At 45.5% G+C, this 14,855-nt stretch overlaps 1 pseudogene; it reads right to left on the bottom strand.

Annotated features, from left to right (window-relative positions):
- Window positions 1-44: 44 nt before the first annotated feature.
- LOC146176941 (uncharacterized) lies at window positions 45-1,186 on the bottom strand (annotated as a pseudogene).
- Between the last annotated feature and the right edge of the window lie 13,669 nt (window positions 1,187-14,855).

Raw genomic sequence — 14,855 nt, 5'->3', positions numbered from 1 at the left:
TCAATCTGCAAGCTCTGAAGCATATCTCTGTCCTTTTCAGAGAACTATTCAGGTGGCATATCTGGCTGCTCATAGTTAGGCCCATAGCCGTTTCCTGTGTAACCCTTTTTGCACTCTTTCGTCACTTTTTTTTTTTCTGCATACTTTTTTCGGGACATGTGCTGGACTCTAGTTGCAGCCTTAGCAGCTATAACATGCCACTGAGGCCCAAGCTAAAAGCTTAGTCCAGCTCCCCGGCACCGATGCTCATAAGAGCCTTTTTGGCACCTGTTGATCTGTTTGCCACATGAAAACTTGGCAGCGAGAGACATGTAGTTCTCTGCAAGGTTGCTTGTATCACCTGTCACGAGGCAGGCAGCCTTATCAGCAATAATATTGGCTGCAGTCATTATCCTGACTTCCAGCATTTGAGGAATGCCCTCCCAGGCATTTTCACCCCTTGTTCCATGCATTGTTTCATGCTTGTTGCATTTCTCATGGCCACCAAAATATAACTTGGCCCATTCAAGAGGTCAGCAGTCAGGTTTTGCGTGCTTTGCTTTATCAGCTCTTGCCTGTCCTCTGAGGAGCCCTGAAACCCTTGCAGGGTGTGAGCATAGTGGCTGATTGCTTTGCGAGCACCATTTTTTATGCGCTTTATTCTAGGCCCTCTTAGGATGCTGGCACTCCCTTTGCACTCTTTCACCACACACCATGGAGATGAGTGGTATAACGTTTGACTGCATGATTGGCACACTCACTCTTCTTGATGAAACGACTGTAGTCTATCTTCGTGCTGATTTGATTGTGGACAGATGAATCACCATCCCCCATAAAGGTATGGCATTCCAGGCCATGCATATTTCGACTCATTTTGAAACCATCCATAATAATAGCCTCCAATGTACCAGAGCTTGCACTCCAATTTTTGTAGCAGATGTGCTCTTTGACCTCTTTCTGTTCTCTTGTGTAGTACTCCAGGTACGTCACAGTTTGTTCCTCACACCCAGGTAAAAAGCTTCTGCGTGCGTTCTGCAATTATTACTGCAACTCCAGAATTTGTTTAATACCTGTGACTGTGACTTCAGTGTGTCCAGCCGCATTCAACCACTACCATGATGTGTGGAGTGGTGTCATGCTCGCAGAAGTCCTCAGGTTCAGCAGCCAGGCTTTGCTCCTCATGGCCAGCTTTCAGCATATGCTTCATGAGTACATTCTTCCGATGCTGAAAACAGAATGGTGGATATGAGTAAGCCAACAGAAATTACCATACACAACAAAACACAATACACAACCAATGATAGAAGTGCATGCGAGAGGTTTCTTGATGCTTTTGAAGTGAAGACGATAAGTACAACCAGATAGCCGTGCTGAAGAGGTCCGGATTATGGAGTGTACGGATTCACTTTTGCGGAATTCCGGACTTCGCAAGTTATTGATATCCACAAGCTATGGACTGCGCAGAATGAGTGCTATGGACTCTGCAGGTTATGAATATTCAAAAGGCACAGACTCCGCAGAATGAACTCTACGGACTCCGCACATCTGTATGCTGCAGACTCCATAAATTTTATTTGTGCAGACTCTGCAAAACTAACCATATGGCCAGATTCTGCAGGTTGGTTATATTGATTGCTTTTAGCCAGCAAGAGTATGTATGAAGCAGCACTTTTGGAACTATGCAGAGCTTAACATGTGCTGATTTGAAAGCATGCAGTAAGATTCAAATATGTCTGTTTCGGAGTAAAACCAGTTCATGCACTGCCAGTCAGTGCCATTGAAGCATACAGCGGCTGTACAAAGTACCTTCAAATCTTTATAAATATCAGTACTATGTCTTCATTACTTTCAACATGTCAGCCAGTGATCTGTTCACCGTACGCAGGCGCTCCTCTCTCGACTTGCTGCTGTGGTGCCACTGGATGTGCATTTCAAAAGCAGTTGAAAGCAATAAATATGCAAAATGATCATTATTTGATGGAAAAGTTCCAACAATTGAACTTCCTGTTTCATAACTATTTTCAACTGCAGCATATGAAATAACAAATGCTCTAAATGATTTGTTGCATCACATACACTTTTAAAGGTCACTGCAATAACTGCTTAAGTAGAGGAAGTTATCTATGTATGAGGTTTACTGTATGTTTATCGGAGCGCTGCAGAAGTGTCCACGACCGGCTCTGGCAGGGGGGCAGTTCCCAGTGCTAGTAGTCACGACGTGCGGAGGCGTCTCGAAAAAAATGAAAAAAAAGCTAAAGCAAGCACAACGGCAAGGCAGTGAGAAAAGAAAAAGAAAGAAAAAGTCACCAGTTGGGCGCCAGATGAAGGCCACTGCCTTCGCCCCGGAAAGGGGGAGGGTCCGCGAGGCGCAATAATCCGTACAACGGACAACCACAGACCAAATTTGGCGAACCGCTTTTACTTTGGGCAAACACAAGGAGAATAACGAAGTCGCTACTTTTGCAATAAACAGAAACAAGGAAAACCGCGACAGTGTGAAGGTAACAATCTTCACGGAACAGAAAAATTGAAAGGAACAACAGCACAATCAGGCACTCACGCCGAACGTCCGGAATCCCCGTCCAAACACGACACGACGGAAGAACACTCCGTCCAGGTACGCCCCGCCAAACGTCCACGGCGGACGAATCAAAAAAAGCCCTCCCCCCCTGTCGCACGGCCTTCTTATCGGGAAACCACTATCCCGGCTTCCAATACGCGGATTCGCTCTCACGCGCATGTGCTGCCGCGCCTGCATTTGCCGCTAGTTTTAAGTGCATGACTGTATTGCCGCGGCCGAGGACCGAAGGCCCGACAAACCTTACTTCGGAGAGCTAGTGTGAGAGCTCGTCTCTCTGACATCGTAAGAACCCCCTCGGTGGCATTGTTTGCCCGTTTTGCTTCTATTAAACAGATCCTTCATATTCCAAAGGGCTTTGGCCGTCTCCCGCACAAAGAGGGAGTCCTTCGGCTGCTTTTGTAGGTAGAGCCACTTCTCTTTTGGGATGGCGACCCCGCATGTCAAGTCCGCCTAAAAGAGATTTGAACATTAAGTGATGGACAGATGCTCTTGGTTCGATTCATCCAAACTTTTACCGACAACGGTCACAACCTTGCACAAATGTCTATTTTTCTGCCTAAATGTATTGCTAGGAAGCCCGCAGTACAGAAAGTCACCTCAGAACAAAATTCCAAAAATACCAGATATTAGTCGTGGCTTAGCTCTGGTTAACCCGAATTGAATTCTGAAAGCAACGGCGGAAGCTTCTGTTGCCTGCTACATTATTCCCCTATAACGGCCTGTCAGTGTAAGGTGCTACATTATTGGGGACACTTAAGCTCATCCTTTAAGGGTATGACGTGAGAATGTAAGCTACCAGCCCACATATAAAGTCTCGCATTAACAAAGTAGTATGGACATGCATGCATGCATGCATGTCATAGGGGTAACGAGAATGCAAACTGTTCTGGCAGGCTGATTCTGATATCACCCTCCCATATGAGCGACCCGATATCAGCAACCCGAGTTGGCAGCTCCTGCCCGTGGCATAGGGGTAACGTGAATTGAAATGTCATGGCAGGTTCCGGAATTCTCCACTGCGGTGCCTCTTATAGCCTAAGTCGATTTGGGACGTTAAACCCCACAAACCTATTATGTAGCTGCGGCCGCCCGAGCTCCTGCTTTGGCTGTCAGTGTTGCTTTCGCAACAAAAATCCCCTTAATTAGCAACTGCATAACAGATTACATGCCACCCAGTTTTAGAATGGAACATGTCTGATGCACTTTTTCTCTAACATAAATTTAAAGCTTCCCTACTTGTGAGTTTGCTCAGTTCAATAGGCATTTTATCATTTTTTTTTTCACTTCATTTGTGACTGGTCATGCAGAGCTTTAAATGCCCAATGCACATCGTCTACAGCATCATGTACAGCACACATTCAGTGCAAACAACCACACAAGAAGTTTTATTTCGAAAGCAATGCTACGCCAGGTTTCGAGACTTCAGCGTAGCGTGGTCTGGTAGTTACACTTTACACCACGTGACTACTGACGTCATACCATCGCGAGAGCTGGGCTACCAAGTCGGCTCTTCAGCGTTGCGTGGCTTGTAGTCACGCCGGGCGTTTCGCGTTTCTCCCACTAGGTGTGCTGTAGTCTAACAGGTGGTGTGACGTCATAAATGCGAGGCGAAGATGGGCTATCAAGTCGGCTCTTCAGCGTAGCGTCTCTTGTAGCCACGCTGGGCATTTCGCGCTTCTCCCACTAGGTGCACTGTGGTCTAGCAGGTGGTAGGGTGCCTCCCCTCCGCCGCTCTGGAGGGTGGGGACATTCTTTGAAAGGGTCAGTGCCGCCTCTACGCCTTCATATTTGAGCCCACGCAAGTGTGTCCCGCTTTTGCGGAGGCTGTCGCATGGCGTTCCTTGGTGCGCATTCAAGTTTGGGATTGCAGATGGCAGGAACGCTAGACAAGTTGAGACTTCTGGAGGAAGGGCGTCGTATCTGTCACTTTCTCCGACAAGTGTGCGTTTGGATGGTACGCTATCGCTTCTGTCGTGTGGCGTTCTTTGGCGCACATTCAAGGTTGGGATTGCAGATAACAGGAACACTCCTGAAGTGCTATGAGAAGGGTGGGCCAAAGTATGGCGAAGTTGTCTCCACCCTTCGAGGACGCGAGGGCGCGCGCATTCAGGTGGTGTCGTCTTCCATTGGAGACATTTTGCCTCTCTTGCTTTCGCAATCTCCTAGGCTTAACTACAGCTAAGGCACTGTGAATTGTTTGTTAGTACATTAAATGGAAATTCTTGTTCGTTTTAATCTTTTGCAAGCACATAACCCTTGGAGAAACGACTGTTTATACACTCCCACTGAGACTGTAGGGTAAAAAGCAACGTAATCATGCTAAATACTAATAAAATCAGAAGCACAGTAACATTTGATGATCATACAGTTTCCAGTAGCCTAGTGCTCTTTTGTGTGAGAGGCAGCAGCTTCAGATATGCTTACATCAATGGGCAGTGCTGTGTGGCTGCTAATCGACTTTTTTTTTAATACTGAGAACAAGGTGACTGCATTTCAAATTGCCAGAATAAGGCACTAAGAAAGGGGCACACAAAACAGCTGAGTGTGATAGCTGAAGTAATCTTCACTTTCCTGTGTCCATGATCATGTGATCATTTTCCTGATAACAAAATTGTTAACTGGTTTTGTTGTTACCATGTAGGACCAATGCCACATGCTATTTTTATGCACTTTCTCAGACGTGGTCAGTTCTTAACGTTTAATTCATTGATTGAAAACATTTTATCAATCATTTGAAAATAAAATGGCATCATGGAGTTTTTAACTGCAGCCTCAGTGTAGGGTTTTCTTTTTTTTTCTTGTCTAATTTCCTCCCCCCCCCCATAGTGTTTCAAAGAATCACTAGGTACAAAGTCAGGATGCAAGCTCTAAAGAACTGCTCATTTTTCATTAAACTAAAATGCCTAGTTTTAAAAATGTTGCGCTGTTTACCTTTCCTAATGGGAAAACAGTGCAGGCTGGTTATGGATGTGATGAGTGGGGCTTTTTTTTGCCATTCACTGACATTTGTTTGCATGCTGCACATAATTAATCATTAATTGTTTGATTATAGAATTAAGTGTGGGGCCGATTATTCGGAGCAGCGTTGTCTGGAGGCTACGCGACATTGGTGATGTGTTTGGTTTACGGGCCATCGAACGCAGCAAGTGGTGCAGCATATTAGTGCTCTTGCCGCTGTAATTTATATTTTTATCCTGAAAATACGACAAGCTACTGTATTTTATGAAGAGAGGTGAACGAAGAGGTTGACGAAACTCGCTGGCCAAGCTGCGAACTTCGGCCGGCCTAGCTGCAAAAACTTGATACAGGAGCAGCTGGAGAAAACCAGAAAGCTAAGTCGCTCTGTTTTAGAGAACATAAAAGTAAAATCACTCTATTTGCAAAATAAAACACTTGCATCATTCCACTACAATATCTACCAACAAGCACTTTTGTTTTCAAGTCATTACTATTTTTGTTTTTGACGCACCACGTCACGAAGCAGACAAGGTGCACGACGGGTACCGCAGCCTTGGCTGCGTTGACTGCTATATATGAAAGAAAATATAGCGAGAGCTAAGCTCCAGATATCACTGTAACCTTTCTCTTAAATGGTCAGGCAGTTTGAGCTTATTATATAACTGATAGCTGCAACAAGAGCATAATTCCGAACAGATTAAATCTACCAGCTTTATGTGTGCCACTGACTTGTGGAACTTTCACCTCTTGCTCTGCTGGACGTATGTCAGCTGCAAGAGGCTCCACTGGGTTTGCGGCAGCTGGGCCTCGTTTCTAGGACGGCTTGTGACTCTGAGGCTGCATTTAGACCAATGGCCAGTTCGCTCATGGAAGGGGAGGGGGTGTCATGCTCTGTTGGTGCTGCAAATACGTTGTTGTCCCCCGAAGATAGGAAGTCCCTCTGGCTAATGACGTTGTTTTCTCCGTGGGCAGTAGGGAGGCTTTAGTGGCACCCTGCAAATAAATTCAATCAAATCAACTTGATATATACCAATACTAAGCCTAACTTGACAAAGGTTTTGTACCTGCTGCTGATTGCTGTAGCTGCACATTCTCTTTCAAGTATTCTTGCATCTCTCCTGCATGATAAAAATGAACATACCCTTGAAACAGAGATGGCCTGAACATCCAATCAAGATGCAGCAAATAATGACAACAAACGGGGCCCATCTACATACAAAATATGCAATGAGAAACAAATGAAGTGCTTACACAATAATTATTCCTCAGTTTTTATTTACGTAAGTGGCATCGTAATGATTTTTAACATAAGAAAAACCACATTCTGCTTGCCTGTAACTTAATCCACATATATATGCACAAACAAAAATAAGACTAAGTAGGTTAACACCATAGAGCTTTTCACATCACTCATTCATTATTTTTACCAAGCTTCAACAATTCATGTACAGATAATTCTTTCAGCATGCCATGATTTTGCTTAAGTGAAAAATAAAATATGCTCATAGCCTATTCTTTCAAGGAAGGCATGATTCACCCCATCAGGATTGCTAGAGTTCCTTTTGCCTCTTTTTCATTACTGTTGTGCCACATTGTGCAACAAGCTTGGCTACTGCAGGAATGTCTTTGCACACATTAATTTTGCCTTTCAAAGCAACCAATAAAAAATTAGTTGTGGTTTAGCTCTGGTTAACGCTTGTTGAATTGCAAAAGCAACGGCGTAAGCTTCTTTTGCCTGCTTGATTTTTCCCTTATCACGCCCTATCAGTGTAAGGTGCTACATTATTGGGGACGCTGAAGCTCATCCTTTAAGGGTATGACGCGAGAGTGTAAGCCTACCAGCCCACATATAAAGTCACGCTTCAACCAAGCCGTATCGATGTTCCTGCGTGTCGAAGGGGTACCGAGAATGCAAACGGCTCTGGCAAGCTGATTCTGATATCACCCTCCCAATGAAAGGAGCAACCCGAGTTGGCAGCTCCTGCCCGTGGCATAGGGGTAACGCGAAATCAAATGTCATAGTCGGCTGATTTTTTATGAGAAGACCATAGCTACGCCTCCTCGCGACGTAGCTACCACCATCCGGGGTCTTGCTATGCCATGGGCAGGAGCTTCCAACTACGGTCACTCCTTTCATATGAGAGAGTGATACCAGGATTAGGAATTTAAAGCACTTGTTAGAATTTAGACCTGCTCGTCTTCCTCTTGAGCTGGACACAAAAGATCCAGAACAGAGTATGGATCTTGTGTGCACTCGATGCTTGTTTCCTCCATTGGCTGAATGCGGTCAGTCGCTCAAGGCTCCAAATGAATGCAGCCATGTGTATCCACTTGTGAATTTAAAGCACTTGTCTGAGTGTAGACCTTTTCATCTTAAAATGATCTAGTCAATAACATCACTATTCACCAACTAATGAGACATAGCAGGTGGCTCGAGCACCGTACGAAATGACAATCAACTAGGTCTCCTAGGGGCCATATATTGAGGCAGGGGCATACTAGCAGATGTGTGTGAGTCGTTGCTTAAATGCAGGGCTTGCATGCATCTTCTAAGTGGAATTAGGTCTGATGCCATTGTGCAGGAATTGCAACAAAATGAAGCAATAGGATAATTTTTGTATAGCAAAAGGTAATGTAATGCTAGCCAAGAGATTTAACTGACATCAGCTGATGCAAACAACTTGAAATATAATTCCTGTTGCAGTTTAAAATAATTCCAGTGAATGGCATGCCTGTGTCTGCTTTTCGACGAGCCTTTTCATCGCGATTTCATCGCCTCGAGTGCCTCCTGCGCTGTGGGCTTCTTAGACTTGGGGCAGGGGCGTTGTGGAAGACGTGCATTTTTGCCGGTGGTGAAGGATCCTGTCTACTATGAACGTGTTCGAGGAGTGACCACTTGAGTTTGGAGAAACTGTAATTAGTTTTCAAAGATCACTTTAGGAGGCAAGAAAGACTTATTCTGAGCTTCCCCACATGCATCGCACACATGCTCCACAAGATTATTCTAAGCCAGTAACTTGAAACAAGATTCCTTGTACTGTATAAGTATGTAAAATGCATGCGTACCTGTGTCTTCTTATTGAGTCTTTTTGTCGCTTCTTAGACTTGGGGCGGGGGCGGTATGGAAGACCTGCAATTTTTGCCGTGGGTGAAGGATGCTGGCTGCTGTGAATGATCTCGTAGTCAAGCTGTTCGATGCGTTGAAGGACTCTGTATTGGGCGAAGTATTGGTTCAGAAGATAAACGATCTCTAAGAACAGACCTTTTTCTTTGCTTTCATTATGGCCTCTAAGGGCCTGCCACCCTTTGCCGGAATTACCATGTCCACAATATACTGCAGGACTCTGAAGACCTCTGGTGCTGCTGATCGGTCTGAACATCTTACTCTAATCTCTTGTGTGTGTGTTGTGTTTGTGTGTAACTGTGCAGTGCCAGAGGTCTTCAGAGTCATCTAACTAACTAGCCCTGCATGCAAGTGCACTGTAGGACTTCCAGATTCTTTTTTTGTTTTTCTTCGGTTAAAGCAACCTGCTGCTGATATTCCTCATCGAGGAGTTCAGCTACTTATTTAGATGTTCCTTTGGAGTTCCAGTATGCGATGCTATTTAAATGACTGATTTTTTATGTAGCTTGAAATTTTCTAAGGCTTTCTTCCATGTGCCCACAGAGACGAACGATGGATCCGAATGGCCCTTCCACGTTTGGGTAATGTTTTGCATACTGTTGCCAATAGGCTAGATGTTCTCGAGACGTGTTCTCCATGCCTTCACTGAAATGTCCACAGGACATGGAGAAAAAAATGCCTTTGAGACATCTTGGTATAACCTAGGTGTTTTAGCATTTTCTGAATGTCCTTTTTTTTCGTACCTCTCTGGTGTCTGCGCTGAGTTTACATGGGTGCACTTTGGCCGAGCAAGGCAGGGCTTTCTTTGCTCTTCACCTTTGTCTCACGCAAACCACTTTTCTATCACAGCCGTAACTTTGTTAGCTTGTTAGTTTTACTTTTTCAAGATTTTTTTTTTTGATCAACTTGTTCCCCTGATTGCTTTTTATTATAGCATGTGGTCCGTGATATTGGGCTGTGCTTAAGTGATTGAGCCAGTCTGTGTGGACCTTAAAGTCGCCAAGTCCCATCAGGCAAGCACAGAAATTCAGGGGCTTTTTGTGCATATTGCCATTCAGGTGAACATTTTTGACGGTCATATTGGTGAACCAGGCATAGACTGTATTGTCAAGCATTCATAATTTTTCTGCGTCATGTTCCCATGTTGCACCAAGTGCTCGATGAAGGAGCTTTTCCTATTTTTTTGTCTTCAAATATCATTGGCAGTGAACCTGGCACGATGCTAAACTAAATAATTGCCTTCTTGTCACTTTGGCTGTAAATCCGTGCTTTTTTATCCAGCAAAGGGAACTTGCGCTTCTTTGTGGTGGCAGTATACTTTGCAACTGGCTGAAAGAGTATCCACACTCGTGACATGAGAAATCTGTACCTACCCTAGGATAGTATGTCTGTGTCGAAGCATTTCTGGATTTGAGAGCATACAAGCAAGAGAACGGCTGTGAATACATATTTGTCTGCTCTTGTGTGCTGTGCCAACAAGCCCCTTCATGGCCTCATCACTTCCCTTTGACAGAATAAATGTTTTCCAATCAAATTTATTTTGCAAGAAATACACAAAAACATAATTAATACCTATGCCGTGAGTTATTTAGCTGCTGCAAGCCACTCCTTAGCAGGTGCATTCAGAGAACAATTGCCAGCACGGTATTCAACTTATAGAGGACGGGTCACTGACCATTACACACTTGCGAAAAATCTGTAAAAGTGAATGTGGGACTACAAATTATTTCGATGTTGAGAGAATTTCAATATATCGAGTCCTGTGCGGGTTTTGTGGGAAACAGAAAGTACTTTGTTGTGGCAAGTATTTTGTTGAGCAATATCTAATGCCAGGAGTCAACTGTATAACAAAATTGCATACTTTGGCTAATTTTAGTAAACATGTACATGCTTACGACACAAGAGGCACGGAATACTGGGCTGTACCTTTCAGTAGGAAAAATCATGGAAAACATAGGCTATGCTTTATGATTCTTAACTGTTAAATACATTTCCTAGGAAAGACACCAGTACAACAAGTCTGATATTTACAGAGGTAAGGAAGCTTTCTGGATGTTTTATGCTATGCTTGTATGTGTGTGTATTGCTGAATTTGATGCTTTCTTTAGCAGTGTCAACTCTCTCTCTTTGCATTGCTTTATTGAGAATGTTGACATTTGACTCCTGCCATAACGAAATTCATGGGGCGCGCTAAGAATTTCGTTGTCGAGAAATCTAAAAGGACAAAAAGTGACTCGGGACACCGCACTATTTTACTTCCAGAAATCTCTTAGCACTTTTTGCTTTGGTTCCACCAGCAGTAGCAGCAGCAGCATCACGCGAGTTTCGCACCAATAACAGCCAATGCAATGTCATCATCCTGAGTGCCAAGGAACTGTTGGATCACATTTAAGGCGTCCATTACCTGGCACTTGGTCGCTGAGCAATTATCCTAGACAGAGTCGTCATCATCGGACAGTCCTACTTCACGGACACGTTTTGTAATGCACTAATCCTTCAGTTTCTTCTGGACAACCATTTCCACGCTAACACTAAGGAAACCTTCCAGCTGTATGTCATCAGATGCTCCCGGTCTTTTGAAGCAAACTCCATGCTGCATCAATCACTGGGGTCAATGTCTATGGTAGCCGTCTTCTGGTGCTGCGGTGGTGCTGGTTGCCGTGCTGAAAAAAGAAAACTGGCGTGCTTGAAGCAGTCGCTGATAACTGTACTTCGTGTGACGCTCCACGAAGCAGCTATCGTCTGCAGTGCCATGAACAGGTCGACTTCCGTTTCCCTTCCCGTCGATGAGAAGCCGCAAGCCTCTCACAGTAGACACACTTTACACATCGTATAATTCCCTGGTCCAGCAGTTGAATTGCAGAAGTGCAGTTGGGCGGGAAATAGCTCAACTACATAACTGATAATTTCACATTGTCAGTACGGTGGGCCGAACAATTGGAGTGTAGCGACTCATGATGTCAGGAAGGTTCGCAGCCCATGCTGAAGCAGCTTCCGTGTTCACTGAAGCAGATTTACCGCATAAACCCTTTCTGACGACATTGTGCCTAGCTTCAAAGCGATTTAGCCACCCTGCACTGGCCTTGAAATGAACGGGATATTTTTGCTTGAGTGTGGGCAAACCACGTGTGTACAGCCTTATCTAGCTCATCATATGTTGGGTTCCTCACTTTTTTATGTCTGGCCGGCATTCCCGACACAAGTGCCTTGCTTACGCTGTCCTTACTTTTCAAAATCATCGACGGTGAACTCTGTGCGATGCAGAAGACCACTGCAATGCATTCTTTCTCCTTTCCGCTTGGGTGATGATGGTTGCCGTACCTTGAAGTGAAAGCAACTTGATTTATAATTGGTGGCAACTTCGACATTTTATCGACTCACAGAAATCGAAGCCATCTGCAACGTCGTCACTCATACCGAGTTGCTTTGTGACGTCAGGCATCCATAAACCTACTATAAAGTCTAGTGAGAGAAAGTTTATCAGCTCTATAGTCTTAATATTTCTAACGAGAATGAGTTTTTGTACAGTTGAAGGCAAAAAAGGCTCTACGTGTTCTCTGCAGAGCCCCTGCAGTAGAAAATAGCCTCACAACAGCACCTGATGATGGCATTCCGTAGCATATGTGGGAAATATTTCCTATATAGGGCTGCACGCTCTCATTCTGCTTGCAGGATCGCAGCACAGTTTCTGCTGTAGCAAAACTGGATAAATGAGACTCCAATTTGGGAATGTTTTCCTTTCGAAGTGAACACAAAAGGTCCAGAACCAAATATGGATCTTGTGTGCACTCAATGCTCGTTTCCCCCATTGGCTGAATGCGATCAGTTGCTGAAGGCTCCAACTGAATGCAGCCACCTGTATCCACCTGTGTTCGATAACATCACTATTCACCACCTAGTCGGACATCGCAGGTAGCTAAACACACCAGATGGGATGACTAGGCTAGGTCTCCTATAAGGTGTTTTTTGAGGCGGGGCATGCTAGCAGATGTGTGCGAGTCATTACTTAATGCGGGGCTTGCATGTATCTTCAAGGCAGAATTAGGTTCAATGTCATTGTGCGGGAATTGCAAGAAAATGAGGCTGATGGGATCATTTCTATATAGCTGAAGGTAAAGTAAAGCAAGAGAAGAGATTTAGCGGACATCACCTGAAGCGAATAACTTGAAACAACATTCCTTCCCTGGTTTACAGTAAGTCAATTGGATAGAATACCTGTGCCTGCCTTTCGACGAGTCTTTTCGTCGCCTCCAGTGCCTCCTGTGCTGTAGGCTTCTTTAGGCCTGGGGCAAGGGCCCCAGTCCTAAATTGATGAAAGACCCACAACTTTTTTCGGGGTTGAAGGATGCTGGCTGCTATGAACAGGTCATCGGCAAGAACATCTTGCACATGTTTATTCTTCTATTTGAGGAGCGCCTGCTTCAGTTTGGAGAAGCTGAAACCAGTTTGAAAACATCATTTTAGGTATGCTACCAGTGGTAAAAAGAGGGAAGAAAGGCATCCTGAGCTTCCTTGCATACATCATATGCATGCACTACAAGATTTACGAGTCAGTAGACGCAGGCACGGCGTCATTAGTATGCAAAAATGTTCTTTCCATTGCATATGAAAGTAGTCTACATACTAATTTAAGTAGTTGAACGTAAGCATCTCTTCCTAGTGCGCTGCTGAAATTAAAATTGCTTGCTAATATGCTCCTGTCATAACTTAAGAGTATACCAATCATTTGCCATAGATTTTATTGAAATGCGTGGGCAATTCCTCTGCCCGAGGGATACGCAAGACAAATACACAGCGGACCTTGTAACATCTTTAATCTCACGTCCGGAAGTCCATGGTGGTGCGGGAGGTCATCAGGGTCGTCGTCTGGATGGCCGGGCAGCGATCCGCAGGTCGACTCGGGAGTGAAGAGAGCGAGGCGATGGAGCGTGCCTTCCTTTATAGCCTTCGCGCGGGACCGGTTACTTCGGGAAAGAGCGGGGAGAGGGAAGGGATAAAGCGGCGGCGCATCAGTAGCCGCAGGAACTAACTTTGATTGTGGCTGGTGAGGTCCCCGCATCTCCCGTCAGCGTCCGACCCGGGGTCCAGCAACAGCCGGGTTATGTCCATGTCCAAGCCCGGGTCGGCGTGCAATATGGAGGCTTTTCGCCTGGCTCTGGCGAGATGCCATCTCAGCTGGTCAGTGCAGGAGCCGCAAAACAACTGCACACGCATGACTACCACCTAGCCCGCATCAGGAGGCTAGTCACAAAGGCTGATTGCGGCAACAGCACTTCGTAAAACTAACATATGCAAAAAGTAAAAATTCAAACACAAACCTGCCGACACTAAAAAACACACACATAACCCAAAACAAAATTAAAACTCTGCACAAATACCACTACACTACACTCCGCCTCATATACACTGAAGGCTCCGCCTTCTAGAATACGGGTCCGCGAGCGATGATCTCGCCCGACGAGTGAAAACCAAGTCTTTCTTAAAAACACCGGTTTGCTCCGGATCAACAGAAAAGTATAAAGTAGAAAAGAAACAGCATTGGTCAAAACTGCGCTGGAAACATGCCGTCGAAGTGCGCGACAATGGACTATGCAGAATAAAACGGAACATTGGTCAGGGCTTCACCGCGACAACACAAAATACACTGCGGCACGGATAGGGCGAGTACAAAGCGTTGATTACGGTACAAAAGCATTGCTACTCGGGTGGCAGCACTCACGCTAACACTCCTAAGGCTTTCTTGTAGGCGCCGCTTCCGTCTTTGCCTCGCAGGACTCCACTCCGTCGTCCATGTACATCCCGCCGGCTTGGGACGCTGCCACGCCGCCCTTCTGTGGCCGGCCTCCCGGCGAAAAAGCCCCGAGCCCTGCTTCCGACGTGCTTATCTACCCTCTGTCTCGCGCCGATAACATGCCGCCCCCGTTCCGGGCAGCTCGCTCATGCGTACTCGCGCTGCCCGGACTGACACCAACACAAACAGAAAAAAGCGCGCGCGGTTCGAAATGCTAAAAGGGGCTGTGGGGCCCCACAACACACACGCTAACCCTAAATTCAAAATGGCGTCGCGCCTATCGTACAAAAGACCGGCCCGTCGTGAGCCTTGCCGTGCGCTCCCACATCGGCAGAGAAATCGTCCACATGGGTGTTAATTCAGCCCCACGTTGGGCGCCAGTTGTGGGCGATTCCGCTGCCCGAGGGATACGCAAGACAAAT

The sequence above is a fragment of the Amblyomma maculatum genome, chromosome 10 (assembly GCF_055883805.1).
Source record: "Amblyomma maculatum isolate TAMU_Amacu chromosome 10, ASM5588380v1, whole genome shotgun sequence".
In the NCBI taxonomy this organism is placed as follows: domain Eukaryota; kingdom Metazoa; phylum Arthropoda; class Arachnida; order Ixodida; family Ixodidae; genus Amblyomma; species Amblyomma maculatum.
The sequence above is the reverse complement of the archived record's forward strand: the minus strand, read 5'-3'. Positions and strand labels throughout refer to the sequence as shown.